General features: G+C 46.4%; 1 long non-coding RNA gene across 7 annotated transcripts; it reads right to left on the bottom strand.

Annotated features, from left to right (window-relative positions):
• On the bottom strand, positions 1-4,959 carry LOC123615420 (uncharacterized). Of its 7 annotated transcripts, none has more exons than XR_012504378.1 (3): positions 4,675-4,864; positions 1,023-3,585; positions 1-536 (listed from the first exon to the last, which is right to left on the bottom strand). It is a non-coding gene; the product is annotated as an uncharacterized LOC123615420 (long non-coding RNA). The 7 variants fall into 7 exon arrangements; XR_012504377.1 differs by having other exon boundaries at positions 1-1,254; positions 2,083-3,585; XR_012504379.1 differs by having other exon boundaries at positions 1-1,146; positions 2,083-3,585.
• Positions 4,960-17,987: the final 13,028 nt, after the last annotated feature.

The following is a 17,987-nucleotide window of genomic DNA, read 5'->3' as shown; positions in this document are numbered from 1 at the left end:
TGAGATGGAAACAGCACAAGCTTTATTCAGCGGCCGAGGCTGGAGTGAGGACCAAGTTCCCGGACAACCTCTCGCCCACGTGGCGAGAGAGATTTAACTGTAAAGAGGGGAAGCCGAGGGCAGAGGAGTGAGGCTGAGGGTGCGGAGGGGCAGGGCTTTTTCGAAGGAGTGAGGGGCCACCCCACCTGCCGGTTATCCTGTCTCGGCCCTTAAGGTCCTGTCCGGCCAGTGGTGGGTGTGTCATTTAATATGTAACCACATCAGCATCTGATGAGACTCGGTCTGTCGGAGGTCAGTGTCGTCCCCACCTTGCTCCCAGCTGTTTCCATCTGGGCTCCTGTTTGTGGCACCTTTCTTATCCCTGGACCCTTTGACTTGATGATTTGTGTTCACTCCTGCTGACGGTGGGGGTGGGAAGGTTCTGAGGAAACACCCTTCGCAGCTCCGGCAACAATTTTGCTTGGTACCCACGAGGCGTCCGCGTCCACAGCGGGGCTGCCCGAGGGGCCTCCTCCGGGGAATTTGGACTCGCTCTGCTGCGCAAAACAAAACAAAACATTAAAAAAGCTGGTGCATAGTTAAGAGTCAATGTTCTTGGAAGCAGCAAAGAGCTGATAGACGGCAAGGAGCCGCCAGATCTGAACGGCAGAGGAAGCGGGAACCCAGGTGGGTCACCCGCCCTCAGAAGCCGCTCTTTGCCTGACACATTTGCTGCACAGGGATTCGAGCTTTAATTTTTTAAGGTTTCATGGAGCACAGGAGCAGGAGTCCGTGCCCCAGGCTCACAGCAGGTGGCGGCTGGGGGGGGGGTCTCACAGGAGCTCCTCACAATAAGGTGGAACCCCGAAGGGCCACCTCCTGGGAGTGGCAGTGAGCCACGGCACGGGTCCCAGGGGAAGCAGAGCACAGATTCGCATCAGGTGGTGACCCCGGCTGATTTAAGGGTTTGACTTTGGTGCCATGTGGTTTTTAGGTTCCTCGTGACCCCAAACACCTAGACGTGAACTGCATTCATCCGTTACCCCCTGTTATTTCTGCAAGTGATTTTGCAGACAGAGCCAACCCGGCAGACGTGGAGACTGGAGCCCAGGACGGAGAACCGGCAGGAAAACGCTGGGGCAGAGAGTCGGGCAAAGACTTGTGGGCCTGGATGATCACACAGAAATGGTCAAAGCTTCCGGTGATGGTGCTGAAAGCTTCCAGACAGACTTACGGATGTGTGCACGGAAAAGGAAACCGTCCCCACCAAGGACTCTAGAGTTTTTTAAAAAATAAAATAAAATAACCAAAATGGAAAACCCAGTGGGTCGTTTTAACAGCGGATTCGACACAGCTAAAGGCAGCGTTTATAAACTGGTGAGGGAGAGGTTATTTCGAGGGGCACAGGGGATGAAAGATAAACAGCACGAGGGCCGGAGGAGGAGAGAGGTGCTGGGGTCGCTGAGAAGAACTGGGGTTTCATTAGAGGCTGAGCAGCAAAGGGAGAGACCGTGAGGCTGGATTAACATTCAAACAGGCGGGAGGGTCGGGACGGGGGTGGGAAGGGATAAACCGGGACTTCAGATTTGCAGACACTGACAGGTGTATATACAATAGATAAACAGGATTACACCGTAGAGCAGAGGGAAATATATACAAGATCTTGTGGTAGCTCACGGTGAAAAAGAATATGAAAATGAATGTTCACGTATGACCGAAGCATGTGCTGTGCACCAGAAATTGACACAACGTTGTCAACTGACTCTGTAACTCAATTAAAAATTTAGAAATTAAAAATTAAGTAAAAAAAAAAAAAATTTTTTAACAAAAATTAGAAAAATTAAGAGGGGGGAGGGTAGCGCTCAGGGGTAGAGTGTGTGCTTAGCAGGCACGAGGTCCTGGGTTCCATCCCCAGTGCCTCCTCCAAATATAAATAAATAAACCTAGTTACCGCTCCCTTATAAAACAAAAGGAAAAAAATTTTGAAGAGAGAATGGCTGTAAATTTTCCTGAATCACTGAGATGCTGTATTCAGTTCCCAGGGCTGTTATCCAAAATGCCACAAACTTGGTGGCTTCAAACAACAGAAATTTGTTATCTCACCTGGTCGAGGCTGGACGCCTAAAAGAAAGGGGTCAGCAGGGTCTGCTCCCTCTGAAGCCTCTTCCAGCTTCTGGAGCCTCCTGGGAACCCTTGGCACGCCTTTCCCCCGACAGTTCCTGCCTCAGTTTCCCCTCTCTCCCCCCTCACTGTCTGCTCAAGCCATGCCTTCCACCCATGGCTGGGCCATCTCATCGGCTAAACACCCAAGCTGATCACCAAGGTCCGCTTTCCTCGGAAGGTGCAGGGCCCTGCGGGAAAATGAAGCCCACGTTTAGACAAATCAGAGAGAAACCAAAGAAAGCCGAAGATAAAGAAAAAGCATCTTAGAAGTTGTGAGCAAAAAAAGAAAAGTCAGAAATGATCAAATCAAGTGTAAAATGTTTGCAGATACATAAAACATGATGGGAAATGCACAGTTAAAATGTGATCCAAGCTTTGAGGTGACAGAAGCGTGTAGCATTGGGGGGTGCAGGGCGGTTCCGACCCTGTGACCCAGGACGCGTTCGGAGCCCCTGTCCTTATCTGCAGAACGCAGGGTTGGGCAAGCTCGTTCAGACGTCACTTCTCGCAAACTGGTTCCAACATCGCTCCTGGAACAAACAGCCCGGGACTCGAGGGCCTGGGCGGGCGTGGTGGTAACGCGGTAATCACCGTGGACCTTCTGTTTCCTCTGGCTCTTCGAATGGGGAAGTTCCAGTGCGCAGGCTCAGGGTTGGGCGAGACAGAGACAGGCAGGCCCACAGGTCGCACCGAGGCCCTGGAGGGGACGGACGCGAGGCCGGTGGCGCGGACTCTCGCTGAAATGAGGGTCTGCGTGCTGTCTGTCTGCCTCCAGCCTCCGGTCCCATCGAGCTTCCTCGCTGGGGAGGCTTCTGTTCCCCGTGGTGCTGGGCACACTGACCCAAGGCAGGGCCTCCTTGCCTCCTTCTCTGGCTCCTGCTTCAGGACACACACCTGACCCACGTTCAGCCCAGTGGGCACGTCCCACCTCACCCCCACCGGCTCTGAGGGCCTGCAGCTCCAGGCAAGGAGAGGGGCGCCTCGGGAGCAGCTGCTTCGACTGTTTCTGCTGCTGCCAGCACCCAGCACCCTGCAGCCGGCACCCAGCAACTCAGCACACAGCACCCCAGTACCCAGCACTCATCACCCAGCACCCTGCAGCCAGCAATCAGCACTCAGCACCCAGCACCCAGCATTCAGCACCCAGCACCCTGCAGCCATCACTTAGTACCCCAGCACCCAGCACCCTGAAGCCATCACCCAGGACTCAGTAGCCAGTACTCAGCACCCTGCAGCCATCACTCAGCACACTGCACCCAGTACCTAGCACCCTGCAGCCAGCAGCTAGCACCCAGCACCCAGCACCCTGCAGCCAGAATAGATAAACAACAAGGACTTACTGTACAGCACAGGGAACCTCTCTCAATATCTGTAAACAACTTACAACAGAGAAGACCTGAGAAAGATTACGTGTGTGTGTGACTGAACCACTCTGCTGCACACCTGAAATGAGCACAACATTGTAAATCAACCACACTGCATTTTAAAACAATGTATCGTTTCCGTAAAAAGCAAAACAAAACTGAATGCTCAGGCACTGGCTGCAGACCAAGAGCCACCGAAGCCTCGGGACAGCTCCACATTCTGTAAGTGACCGTCAGATGAAGGTGGCGTCCACCAGACGCTCAGCAGTGAGGGGGGGCCGGCGCCCCGCTACGGGGACAAGGGCCTTGGACAAGCCATGAAAGCCGCTGAAGCCCGTTCCCCCGCTTGCAGGAGTCACTCCTTCTAACTGCTGGGTGTTAATTCGGTCTAACGTGTGACGCAGGGTGACTCACCGGGACCCTCACAGCGCCTGCTGCTGAGCGCCCTCCCCACCACCAGTTGGTTAAGACCCAAGGGCAGGGGTGTCAGTTCGCTCCTGACTTTCACAAAGCCATCCAGCCCCGTGCCCAGTGCCCAGTACCCAGGCCCGCCCTCCAGCCCTTGGAGAACTCGGGCTGCCTCCTGCCCATGGAGTGGGCTCGCATCCTTGCAAGCGTCATAGGGACACGGCCAGCCCCCTTCCTGCTTTCACCCACGTCCCTGCGGGGCGTGGGGGGCAGGACAGAGGCCCCCCACCCCCTCCCGATGGCTTCCGCACAGGCGCAGGCTGCCCACGCCCCGGCCACCCCGCCGCGCGGGTGGTCCTCGCGCTCCAGCCGGCGCCCTGCTTCCGTCCCCCCACGGATGCAGCGAGGCCCTGGGCATCCCGAACTCAGTGTTCCGGAGCATCGCCCAAGTGCCTGCCTGCCTCGGACAGCGCTGTGTTTACGTTATCCACACAAGGCAGGTGGCGAGGCGCACACACACCCCGGAGGCCAGACAGCCAGCCCCGGGCGGGGGGAGGAGCCCGGGGTCGGCCCCCTGAGCTGGGCAGGAGGATGGAGGCCACCAGGGGACCCCGCCCCTGCCGCCAGCCAGTGAGCCAGGGAAAGGGACCCCGTGGAAACCAGGGTCCTCTCAGGGGGCTTCCTTCGTGGATCTAACCCCAAGCTATGCCTCCTTTGTAAAGGTTTCCTAATTCTGCCTGAAGAAACCCTCTGTGCTCACCAAGCGCCCTGCGTGGTGTGGAGACGCGTATCTCTGCAATGCTTGCCCCCAGTTTGCCTTCCAGTTTGCAAAAACGTTTTCTTCGCTCACTGCCAAGATAGGGGGTATGGCCAAGGAAACCCAGTGGAAATGACACCCCCACCAAAGGACTCCTGGGTGGGGGCAGAGGGCAGCCAAGCAAAGGTTCCCAACCCGCAGCAGGTGCCAGCGCCGCCTCCCCCAGGCAGGCACCCGTGACTGCACCGGCACCCTGGGCACCAGCGCCCACGGCCGGCTCCGGAAAGTGCCTGTGACTGCTCACTGCTCAACAGGGCCGTTTTTAATAGCGAAAGTCTGCACCAGGCTTCGGGGGTTATCAAAGTGCAAACAAAAGGAAACAGTGACGCGATGGTGAGGCCTTTGTTCAGCTGGAACCTTCTCAGGCGGGCTGGGCTGCGAGCACATGGGGAGTCCTTGGCAGGCGGGTTAGGGAGGAAGCCGAAAGGACGAACAACAATGCTGGCTTTGATGCCCGCGACGCAGGAGGCTGGGACAGGTGATGGCCGCGGCGCCCCAGCTCAGCCCCTGATGACAGGATGGCTACCTGCACCCGAGCACCCTCAGTTCTCTACGAGGTAAGCGGCAGGTGGATACTGTCCCCACTTTGCAGACGGGGAGACACGGAGAGTGTAACCACTGCCCACAACTGCCCTTGGGGTTGGAGGCAAAAATGGAGGCAACCCCTCCACTTGCTCCAAAGCCTGTGTTTTGACTGTGTCCCCCTGTCAAGTCTGGGAAGACGGCTGCGGAGGGTCCAGCTCTAGAGGGGACATCTTCAGGACCCCAAGACTCCACGCACAGCAGAGTCGGAAGGTGGGGCCACGCACCTGCCTCCCTGCAGCTCCTTACCGCCCACGGGGAGCCGGGGTCCCCGCCATCCGCACCTTCCCCCGGCCAGACTTCCCAGCTGCTGAGCACGTGGCCGCATTCTGGCCTCAGGCTACAGTGACAGCCGAGTGTTGCGTGCCTTGTGCTAAGCTGAAGGTGGCCAATGCCTTGAAGGCCTCTCTCCATCAAGAGCAGACACAGGGATGCCTGAAGTAGTTGGGGATCTGGAGGCGCGCTGTCCGTGAGACGACAAGGGGACAGAGGCCAGACAGTCCTGCGGTGAGTGGCACGGGGGTGGGCTTGGGGATCGCGGGCACCGGCGCGTTTTCCGCATGTGAGATTCCTTGTCTCGCGGCCCAGCGGGAGCCGGCCCGGCTGCATCCTTCATCCCTGGAAGGAGACCCTCATCACCCCTCCCCGGGGTCCAAGCAACGCCTCCCTCACCCCCCAGCGCCTCACCCGGGCCGTCCGCCTTGAGCTTTGTGTGTTCCCAGCCCCTGACCCAATTTACACTCTAGTGGGGAAGAGGGAGGGGGTCTCCAAGAGTGTAGAAAAGTGGCACCTCCCTGTGCAGAGAGCACGCACAAGAACAGCAATCACACGGGGAGCAGCGGGCCGACAGGAGATCTGAACTTCTGCCCTGTGCCCTGTGACCAAATCCACAGGTGGCTTTTGTAAAATGCTTGCTTTAAAGATGCCGAGTTCATCCAAGAGTTACTAGCCATCTTTCCTCTGTCACAGTGTGATTTACCTGCAACAGTCTGCAAATAGCTTGGATAAAACTTGTCCTTCGTGTCCATCATCTTACATCTGACCCGCTCTCCAAGGGTGTCCGTCAGAGAGAGGACCACAGCCGCAGTCCCCTAGGGATGCTGGCCTCCCCCACACACACTCCCACGCAGGCCCCCCGAGCCAGACTGTCTCCCTCCGAGGCTTCTAAACAAGGCTCCCCCTGGCCCCGACCACCCTGCGGACCCCGCACAGCTGTTAGGACCGGCTGACATGTGCCCACGCAGAATCGCATTTCATTTCTGGGGTCTTTGAAAACAGCTGGTCTGCAGGACGCAGGGGCGGGCAGCCGGGGAACCTGTTTTCAACTGCACCCGGGCACTGATGCCTTAAAAACTCTTAATTCCTTTCTTCTTAATTTTTAAAAAATTTTAATTGAAGCATACAAAATTAGATAAACAGCAATGAACTGCTGTAGAGCACAGGGGAATCTATCCAATGCCTTGTAATAATAGCCTATAATAAAAAATTAAATATAAGAATATATCTGTGTGTAACTGAATCACTACGCTGTACCCCAGTCAAATCATGTGCTTCTTTTTGCAAACGTGGAAACCCTAAGGAGTGGTGGCTTTTTTTTTTTTTTAATTAAACCTTCCCTTGAGATTAAACCTTCTTAACTACCTTGTGTTTTGAAACATAAGATGCACTCGGTGGTCAACTTTCTTTCTGGTCCCCAGGGACAGACCCCACCTGTGGGAAGACACGCTCACTTCTCAGCCCTCACACTCACTTTTTTCGTATTTTACCGTCTGAAATGGGGTGGCTGGGAGGAAAAAGAAAAAAATCAATGTAAGATGACTTGGGAGGGGACTTCGCTTAAATCCCCAGCTTAAGAACATGCCGGTTTTTGGGGACTCATTCCTAGAGGCAAGGTTTGCTTTTTTTTTGTTTGGTTTTTGAATCAAGTTACCCCTACCTCCACCCCCAATAAGAAAAAAAGAAAAAGTTGTTAGCGAAATTGGTGTTACTTGTAATCAAGCACTCATGTGCTCTGTGTTGTTAGAAACAGAAACCAAAAAGCCATGTAAATTAAAGGATGATCTTGTAGAAAAAGAACTGTCTGAAGCCAGGTCTTCAGAAGTCTGGGTCCCTCCAGGCGGGACGTAACTGCATGTGCCTCCCTGGGGAGGAAATATCTCCCCATCCACTCAACAGGCTCTTCCTCTATGTCAAATACACCCCAACTGCAGCCCCCCAAACCCCTCCCACCCCAACATGCTAAATACGGCTTTGATGCCAGTTCTGGATTTGGGGTTTCATCCAATCAGCTTCTCCGCCTGCAGACCTCTGGGGTCCTCTGATATCCGTGCAGGGGACTGGGGGCCTTGGCATGCCTTGAACCCTCTTTCCCCTTGCCGGGAAAGACTCTCCAAACCTTTGGCCCACCACTCACATAAGGAGACCGACTTTTAGCTACACATCTGTAAAAAAAAAACACCCAGGAGTGACCGATTCTTAGTAGTCATTTACACGTGAGTAAGAATTAGCTGGCTGGAGTGATTCATAATACCTGGTTCTGATTAGAGGACCAGGGAAAGAGTAAGTGGATATTTGTGGTGTGGAGAGAGAAAAGCAGAGTGGCACTTAAGGGGAAGAAAGAGAATATTAAGGGACATTGCTGGAGTCCCAGGACAAACTTTGTGTATTTGCAAATTGGAGTGAGGGACAGAGACAAAAGTGAGAGAGATTGAGTGATGTTTCGCTTCCCTTAGACCTGGTCTTATTTCCATCACACGAGCCCCAGGATGGCTATTGCCCATCTGCAAATGTTTTGAGGTCCTGGAGCAATGGTACGAGTGGGCAAGGGATGTCCTATCTGGACATGTAGCTCCCTCCTCTGTAACTCAAATGGATTCCCCAGAAATCCTCCCTAATCCTCCCCACAGGACGGGGGGTGCCCTGGTCTGCACTGTGAGAGCCTGGCCTGGTCTCTGTCATTTATCATGTTTTATTCCATCCATTCTTTCGTGGGTCCCTTCCCCCGAGCACCCGACGCCCTGTTTGATGTCTGAGTTTAAGGACTGAGGAACTGATTGCAAAGTGGGCAGGATGAAAGTAGGGGGAAAAGAGGGCAGAAACAGGGAAGAGAGAGAGTGGAATAAAGCCTCTCCTTTAAGGATTCCACTCACCTCGACATCTCTGCAGACAGCAGGCACACACAGCTTTCAAAAACCACAACCCTGGGGATTTTAATTACATCCAATCGAATATGCAGAACCATCTTCAACATCATTCATTAAGTATAACAGTTTTAAAAAGAAATCCTTCAACATCAAATTGCACTCTGACATTCTGTAATGTGTACTCGCAACTCGCTCCAAAGTGGATTTATATTAGCAATCACTACCAATCATGGCCCAAGCCACGCCACGCCACACATCTCATCTCCAGGTGTGTGTAACTGAGTGACTGTGTTATCAAAATTCATCTTTGAAGCGTGCAATCAACTGTGAACTAGAAACTTCTGGCTGGTGTTACAGACAAGGCACATGAAATCAGACATGCCTGTCAAATCATGACAATCCTCCCCGATCATTCAGGACGGAGGTGAGCATGGCTGCGTGTTTCAGGTGACTGAGCGTGTGGGAAAGAATGAATGAACCAGCAGAATCAGAGGATCTATGAGGCGCTGGAAATGGCTAATTATACCCTTGCTATGTAACACATTTTGAAACGTTATACCTTCAAAAAATTTATGATGACATGTATCTGTCCTTGGAGTGGCACTCAGAACAAGTTCACTGCCTTAAAATTCCTCTCTGATGTGCCCTGTACCCCTCCCCTGCCAACCCCTGAGTGTTTCATGGTCTCCATAGTTTTGCCTTTTCCAAATGTCATAGACTGGGAATCCCAGAAAACGTAGCCTTTTCTGATTGGCTTCCTTCTCTCAGTGTTATGCCCTTAAGATGCCTGCTTTGTGCTTTCATGAAGGATAACGCATTCCTTTTTCAGCACTGAATAATATTCCATTTGTTATCCATCAGTTGTCTGGAGGTGCCACAGATTAATTATTCACCTACTAACGGACACCGTGGGTGCTCCCACATTTTGGCAATGATGAATAAAGCTGCTATAAACATCCACTGGTGGGTTTTCGTGCGGACATATGTTTTCAGTTTCTTCAGGTAAACATCAAGGGGGCTCAATTGCTTGATCATATGGTAGGAATATGTTTAGCTTTGCAGGAAACTGCCAAACTGTCTTCCAGAGTGGCTGTACCACTCTGTGCTCCCGGCAGCAGTGAGTGAGCGTTCCTGTCACCCCATGTCCTCACCACCATTTGCTGTTGTCAGTGTTCCAGATTTGGGCCAATCAAGATGTGCATGGTGGTATCTCACTGTTTTGAATCCGTAATCCTCTAAGGACTTTGGACTTTGAGCATCTTTTCCTATGCTTATGAACGTCTAAAAAGAAGAAAAAAAAAAGGAGGATTTGTACGATGTGATTTCAAACCTCAGAATTCAAGGCAATGTGGAACTGACAGACATTGATATATATCGAGACCAATAGAAGGAAATAGAAAGTGTCCAGAGACAGGGTCTCATTTATGTGGCCGAGTGATGTGTGACCAAAAAGGATAAATCTTTACCCAAGTTGCTCCTGGCACAACTGGATATTGGTATGAAAATAAATGAACCTGGTCTTCACTTTATATCATTATCAAAAATAATTTCAGTGGGGAGGCTGTAGCTCAGTGGTATAGCGCATGTCTACATGCATGAGGTCCTGGGTTCAATCCCCAGACCCTCCATTAAATAAATAAATAACCCTAACTACCCACCCCCAAAAAGGAAATTAAATAAAAAATAATTTTAGTATTTATCGTAGACCCAAATATAACAGCTAACTTGTAAGTCTTCCAGAAGAACACAGCAGAGAAGCATCACTGTGACTTTGTCTTTGACAGTGATGATTTTAACAGGACACCAAAAAGGCAAACCGCAGAGCAAAATATTGAAATGAGCTTCATCAAAATTACATACTTAATTTAATGCTCTTTAAAATTACATATTTTAATTTAATGCCCTTTAAAAGAACATTAAGAAAATGAAAAGACAAGCCACCAAGTGGAGGGAAACATTTGAAAAGCAAGTATCTGACAGATTTATCTCCAGACTGTATATGACCGAGACATACATTAAGGCAGGTACAGCAGGCATCATTAGTTACCAGGAAAATACAAATTTAAAATCCCACTGAGATACACGGACACTAAAGTGGCTAAAATTTAAAAGACTGACAATTGTAAGTGTTGACAAGGAAGCAGAGCAAATGAAACCCTCACATCCTGTTTAGAATGTAAAATAATGCAGCAGCTTTGGGAATCAGTTGAGCAGGGTTTTATAAACACACACTTACTGTATAATTCAACATTTCCACTCCTAGGCATTCAGCCAAGAGGAATGTGAACCTGTCCACACAAAATGTCAGTGAATTTTCACAGCAGCACTGTTTATAATGGCCCAGAATGGGGAACATCCCAAGATTCCATCAATGTATGAATGAACAGACTAATTTTATCTGTACATTGGAATATTACGCAGCAACTAAAAGGAATAAACGATCCATATGCGTAACAATCATGACGAAATTGTGCCTAGTGAAGGAAGTTAAAAGCAGAAGACTCCATATGATATGATTCTTTCCAGCTGAAGTTCTGGAAAAGACAAAATCACAATGGTTATTTCCCAAAGCTAGGAGCCTGGGGACAGGATTAATAACAAAACCCAGGAGAGAACTGGGGTAATAGAAATGCTCCTGCATCTCATGCTGGTGGTGGTTACAAAACTTGATAATCACTGAAAACTGTAAACTTTAAATGAGTGATGTAAATTATACTTCAGCAAGCTGGGGAAAAAAACAGTGGAAAAAAACAGTGATCATAAAAAAAATTAATTCTTAGAGATAAAATATATAAACATTAAAATAAAATCTAATAAATCAAAAAACTGGATGAATTCTAAAATAGATGCCAAAAGGTGAATTTGTGAGCTGGAACACAGAATTTACCCAAAAGTCAAAAGAGAGAAAAAAAGGTTTTTGTTTGTTTGTTTGTTTTTAAATGAAACCTCAGTTAAGAACCTAGAGGATACATTTAGAGTCTACAATATACTCTTAAGGAATTTCATAAAAAGAGCAAAAGGGAATGATCGAAAATGTATGCTTTATGAGATAATTGCTGAGAATTTTCTGGAAATGTGGAAAGATGTGCTCTTTTAAACAATTCACTCTAAGTTCTAACCAGGGCAAATAAAAATAAAATCTCACTCACACACACACAGCTGTGAAACGGCAGAATGTCACACATAAAAATATAGGATCGTCCCAAAGCTACAGAATTTATTGCCTCCAATAATAATGAAGTGTTATCTTCAAAGTGCCAAGGAAAACCAGCCGTCAACTTTGAACTTTGAACATGATCATTCTTCTACTGAAGGGGCAAAATACAGACATCTTTTGATTTGCAAAGAGTAGGAGTTTACCAACTGCAGGTCACTTAAAAAATAAAATTTAAGAACGGTCTCTTTAGCAGAACAGGAAACTCAGAGGAAAAGACTGGGATAAGGAAGCTTTGGTGAGCCCAGAAATAGGTCATTCCATTTAATTAGCCTCTGACTGTGAAAAATGACTGTTCCGTGTTTTAAAATAAAAATTTCCGAAACGAACGGGCGTGGGAGACTCTCCGGTTCTTCAGGAGAATGACACCACCACACACAATGATGTCAGGTTCTGGAAAAGTATATACGAAAGGAAAAAGTAATCCGTCCCCCCGCCCAGATTTCTATACTTAAAAAAAATCAAATATGACCAAGCATACGAATTCTACGGAATTTTGGTGTTTCCCTGGCTTTTTTCCATCTTGGCGAAAGGGCCTCCCTCCACGCGTCCCAGGCAAATGTCATCAGTCATGTGGTATTTTTCTTCGACTCTTAAATTGTCTCCCAAACTAATGGAAGCCTTGGGATATCAGATACACAGCTGGATGGTGGAACTCACGTTTAGCGCTTCGGCCGTGTGAACTTAGCTACCGATGCCACGTTGGTCACGAGCGTGGCTGCCTTTTCCCAACGTAATCTGCAAGCTCACTCTTTTAAAATCATTTCTGCTGGTTTTATTGTAGTTTTTGTGTCTCCTTGTTCTTAATTTTTTACTGAATATCACACACAACAAAAAAGAGTTCACAACGCAAACATTGCGGCTCAACTAATTACCACGTAGGGAGCATAATTGGGCAACCACCTCCCGGTTCTAGAAATAGAACGTCGTCCCCACCCAAGAAACCACCGTGTGGCCGCTTCATGCTCCCATAGGGCTGAAACTCTTACCTCTGTCACTGCCGTGCAATTTTGCCTCTCCGTATAGCTCCACATATGGGCCATCCTGTAACGTGCGTCTTCCATGTCTGGCTTTTCTTCATTTAACAGTATGTTTGTGAAATTCATCCACATCGCTGTGCGTGTGTTTCTTTGCATCGCTACATGGGAAAGAATTGTTTGAATACCCCACAGGACATCCAGTCTTCTGTGGGAGAGCTGCCCACATTTTTGGTGAATGTCACATGCACTTCTATGGGGCAGGTCACTAGAAGTAGCATTTTGGGGTGATCAGGGGCACATATGTTTTGCTTTAGTGGATAATGTCAGTTTCCCAAAAGTGATTTTTGCCAGTATTTCTACCCACCAACAAGACCTGAGAGGTCCAGTGGTCTGCAGCCTCACCAAGAGGGGATTCACCAGCCATTTCGGTGGGTGGGCAGAGCCATCTCATGGTTTTCACTCCATTTCTTTTCATGACTTATAAGGCTGAGTTCTTTTTCATACATTTATTGGCCATTTGAGTATCCTTTCTCCTTGAAATGCCTCCAAATTTCTTGCCCTTCTATTAGGTTCTTTTTCTTTTTCTTTTTGATTGGAAAGATGTCTTTCTACATTCTGGAAACAAGCCCTTGGCCCTGAAAATATCTTCTCCCACTGTGTTGTTTTCAAACCTTTCCATTATTTCTGGTCACTTTTCAAAACTTTTAAATTCAAAATAATTTCAGATTTGCAGAAAAGTTGCAGTAATCCAAAGAATCCTCATATGCCCTTGACCTAGATGACACAAATATTGATATTTAACCATATTTTCCTTTCACTTTTCTCTTTTTTTTTGAACTACTTGGAAGTAAACATTTAATCTGCCCCTAAATGCATTGGTGTGTATTTCCTAACCAAACAAACAAACGGAAAACCAAAGACATTCTCTTATCTAACTACAGTACAATTATGAAAATCACAGATCTTACATGAATTCTGCATTATTATCTACAGATTTTACTCAAATTTCATCACGTGTTGTAATAATGTTCTTCACAGCAAGAGAAAAAATGTCCCTGGTGCTAGTTTCAATCCAAGATCAACATGCCTTACATTTAATTACCCTATCTGTAGTCTCCCTTAATCTTAATTCCTCATGCTTTATACGTCATGACATGGAAATTTTTAAGGGATTAACAGTATATAGTTATAGAATGTCCCTTGAGTGGATTAAACCAATGTTGCCTTATAATTTTATTCAAATCATCCATTTTGGGTGGTAATAACACAGAAGAGACAGTAGATTCTTTTTTCATGGCATCTTATCAGGAAGTACACGGTAAGCTGTCTCCAAACTGGTGACGTTAACTTTGATGACACTGATTAAGGAGTGTCCTGACTGTTTTCTCTACTGTAAAGTTCAGGGTTTTTTGGTTTGGTTTTTTTTTTTTTTGTAATTAACTATTTTATGGGGCGATACTTGGAGACTATGTAACTATCCTGTTTATCAAAAAAAACTTTTGCTCACTAGTTTTAGCCACTGGTGATTCTTGCCTAAATCAACTATTACTACACTTGTCACCCAATGGTGGTTTTCAAAAGATTAATGGAATTAATTGAATGAATTAATTGAAATGGATTTTTCCCTTCTGCATTTATGGATCAGTATTCTGTTGTAGGAAATATTTTTCCATTCTCCCATTCACTTATCGACTTATTGGTATAAACTTATGGATTCTGATTTTCTTCTGTAGATTACTACTCATTATTAGCATGGGCTTTGAGTCTCAAGTTGCTCTAGACTTTTTCAGTGGAGTCCCTTAAACTGGCTGTGTATCCTTTTGAAATATCTCCATCATTCTTTGAGCAATTATTTACTTTTTGGAGTAATAAGATATTCTAGACTTGCCTTGTATTTTCCAAGTTCCAGCTCTGGAATGAATTTCCTTATCCAAGGAGAATTCTTTCTTTTTAAGGGAAAGTATATTAAGAAATCAAGATCTCGGCATGAGGTGTGCTCACAGCTGCTAAGCGTCATTGTTTTTGACCCTTAGTGGACAGAATTAGGAAAGATTAGATAGATAGATGATAGATAGATAGACAGATAGATAGATGGTTGGATGGGTAGGTAGGTAGGTAGATAGATACATACATAGATACATAGATACATAGATGGATGGACAGATGGATGGATAGATGGATGGATAGATAGACAGACAGACAGACAGACAGACAGACAGACAGACAGATAGATAGATAGATAGATAGATAGATAGATAGATGGATGGATGATATATATCATGAGTTCTTACTAATTCCGCCAATTGCATGCCAATAGAAAAATCCCTCCATTTTCCTTGCAGGACATTTGGTTCTGTCCAAAATATTCGTAAGCCACATGGTCCATGCCAAAAGGCCCTTGAACTTTGGTCCTACCAAAACGTACATGAGTGTGGACATCAAACCGATCCACACCAAGTGGTTTTGGACAAGACCAAATGTCTGCTAACTCTTTATTTTTAGCCTTTCTGACTCACTCCCTATTTCGGTGGCAAGGGAGGGGTTCTTGTATACCAGAATCGTGTCTTGTCTTGTGAGCTGTGTTTAAAATATTTTGTAATGTCAGTTCAGCCCACTCACATTTGTTAGTACAACAACTATGTTTGGTCTCAACTCTGCCAAATAATTTTTTTTTCTTATAATTGCACTGTGTGTAATTGCACTTGCTGTTTCTTTACACGATATTCACTTCTCCATTGTTTTATTTTTAAATAGTTTTATTTAAGAAGATGTCTATTTTTGTGCTTCAACTTGTATGAGCTGATTAACTCAGTTTCCAGCCATCTCGTTGAACGCCCATGTATTTAATAACCAGTCAGCTGTCATTCTTTCCTCTTTTCCTTTTCCTTCTCAGTGCCTCTGATCTAGGCTCAGGTCTGCAATTAAGACGTATTAATTCACCACTCGACATTCTGGCAAAGTCTCTCCTGGTTGTTCTCTTGATTCGATTGAGTTTATCTTGTCATCGATTGGTCAGGAAGGCTTCCTCTGTATTGTATTCCCTGATTCCTGCCTGTTTACCCTCTTTCCACAATTTTGCTGCCTGAAAAATAACTTGGTTCAATATAAAACACTTCGTTTGCTTTTTCCCCCCTTGACTTCTTTCAAATGCTGCCCTATTACTGCTTTCTTTGATTTTTTTTTTTTTTGAGCAGCATACCACTCTAATTATATCGTCCTTGAAATTATTTAATCTTTTTTGCCTCATGGCCTTGGGCACTTCAATTTATTTTTTAAGTCTAATAATTTCATTAGAGTATGTCTCAGTGTTGATGGTTTGGGATCAATGTTCACAAGCACCTGTTGGGTCTTTTCAGTACGTAGATCGAACTTTTATTTCTAGACAGTTTCATTGGCTTATAGTTAAGCTATTCATTCTTTTCCATTTTTTTGAGATTCAACTTGTATATAAGTTGCATCTCCTTTGTTGTTTGCCATTTCAATGACTTTTCTCTGACCCTTTTTTCTATTTTTATCTCATTTTCATTATCTTTGCCTTTTGCCCTGCTTCTCTTGATTGTCCTCATTTAGTTTTTACTTGAATTCCTTCTTCCTTGGGAACTTTAATGAGGTGGTCATCACTGATATGTCATGTGTCAGCTTTTTCTAAAACTCTGATTTAATTTCTTTCAATTTTCTATCCATTTGTGTTTCTTTGTTTTTTTTTTTTAATTTTTCATTCAAGATAGATTTTTTTTCACATCTCAAGTACTTCTTTGGGGATATTTAATTCAGTTCGGACTGCTAAAATATGCTCTCTTTTGCTTCAGGGTTAATTGTTGGGAGGGAAGTGCATTTTTGTCAGCTCAAGTATTTAATTTTTTGGTCCCATCTTCTTCTTGGGGTGACATTGTAGCGATACAGTTGCATCTCTGCATTCAGCAGACAGGGCTGGTGGTCTGGATTGCTTGTAACATTCCTCGTTCAAGATTCTTTTCTCGGTGTAACAATGCATGGTTTCTTTCCTGGGTGACTGTTTTTATGAAGCAATGATGGAAGTGGTGTTGTGACCTTGGAGTTTCATTTTTGTTTTTTTCTTGTTTATCTTTGTCTTGTGGGTCCAAACTTTCTGCCTCTTGCTTATTTTGTCTTGCAAAACTCAGTTTCCTTTCTCTGTAACCTCTCATCGCTGGAAGTGATGCCTTTCCAGACGTCTCTTTGGATCTTCCACGTCCTCTGGGTCCCTTCCCTGAAGTCAACTGCTCTGAAATGCCAGTTACTCCTTTTCAGGTATAGTTTAGTTTTATTTTTTCGAATTTTGTACTTAATGTGGATTCCATCTGGCTTTAGCTCAGTCTGATTTCCCTCATCCGACCTCCGTGCAGCCTTCAGAGACCCTGCCTTGTTCTCTGCAAAGTCTTGGGAGCCAAGCTCAAGAAAACAGCTCCACCGGAAGTTGGACGTCGGTGTTTCTGTTCTGCGTAGGGAGGAGTGAGTTGTAGAGCGTTCTGGTGATAAAAGTGTAGAAGGTGTGGATTTTATTTGTCTTTCTTTTTGATCTGGATTGTTTGGGGAGGATGCGTGGAGAGATGAGCATTCAGGCAGGCACCTTTCCCTTGGCTTCCCCAGATGTCCCAGCTGAGGAATTGTACCAGAGGGCAGACTAGCATCGCCCCACCGAGTGCTCTAGGTAAAAACAGGGTCTGCTCCCATCTCCCTGAGGTTTGTTAAAGTAACTGGACATCCTCTCTGAGGCCGCCAAGGCAACGGCCATTCATCTGGAGCAGACAAAGAATAAACCCAATTTTTTAGGGACTTAGAGGTTGTCCGGATTCTGCCACTATCTTTACTTCTCCTCTGTTCGAGATGCTAGGGATGGAATCTAGAGACCCCAACAGAAAGACGGAAGGAGGTAGGGGACTCTCTCTGCTTTTATTTCACCCATCCCTGTGATTCTCTGTTCTTTGTACCAGCCGTTGCCCTCAAGAATGTCTACCCTGGGATGAAGAAGCTGGTTTTTCTACTTCAGGATGACACCTGCACCTCAATGTTCATAGCAGCAGTATTTACAACAGCCAAGACGTGGAAACAGCCTAAATGTCCATCAACAGATGACTGGGTAAAGAAGAGGTGGTATATTTATACAATGGAATACTACTCAGCCATAAAAACTGACAACATAACGCCATTTGCAGCAACATGGATGCTCCTGGAGAATGTCATTCTAAGTGAAGTAAGCCAGAAAGAGAAGGAAAAATACCATATGAGATTGCTCCTATGTGGAATCTAAAAAACAAAAACAAAAACAAAAACAAACAAACAAACAAACAAAAACAAAGCATAAATACAGGACAGAAA

Source organism: Camelus bactrianus, chromosome 36 (assembly GCF_048773025.1).
Source record: "Camelus bactrianus isolate YW-2024 breed Bactrian camel chromosome 36, ASM4877302v1, whole genome shotgun sequence".
NCBI lineage: Eukaryota > Metazoa > Chordata > Mammalia > Artiodactyla > Camelidae > Camelus > Camelus bactrianus.
Note: the sequence above shows the minus strand (reverse complement) of the source record. Positions and strands in the feature narration are given on the sequence as shown.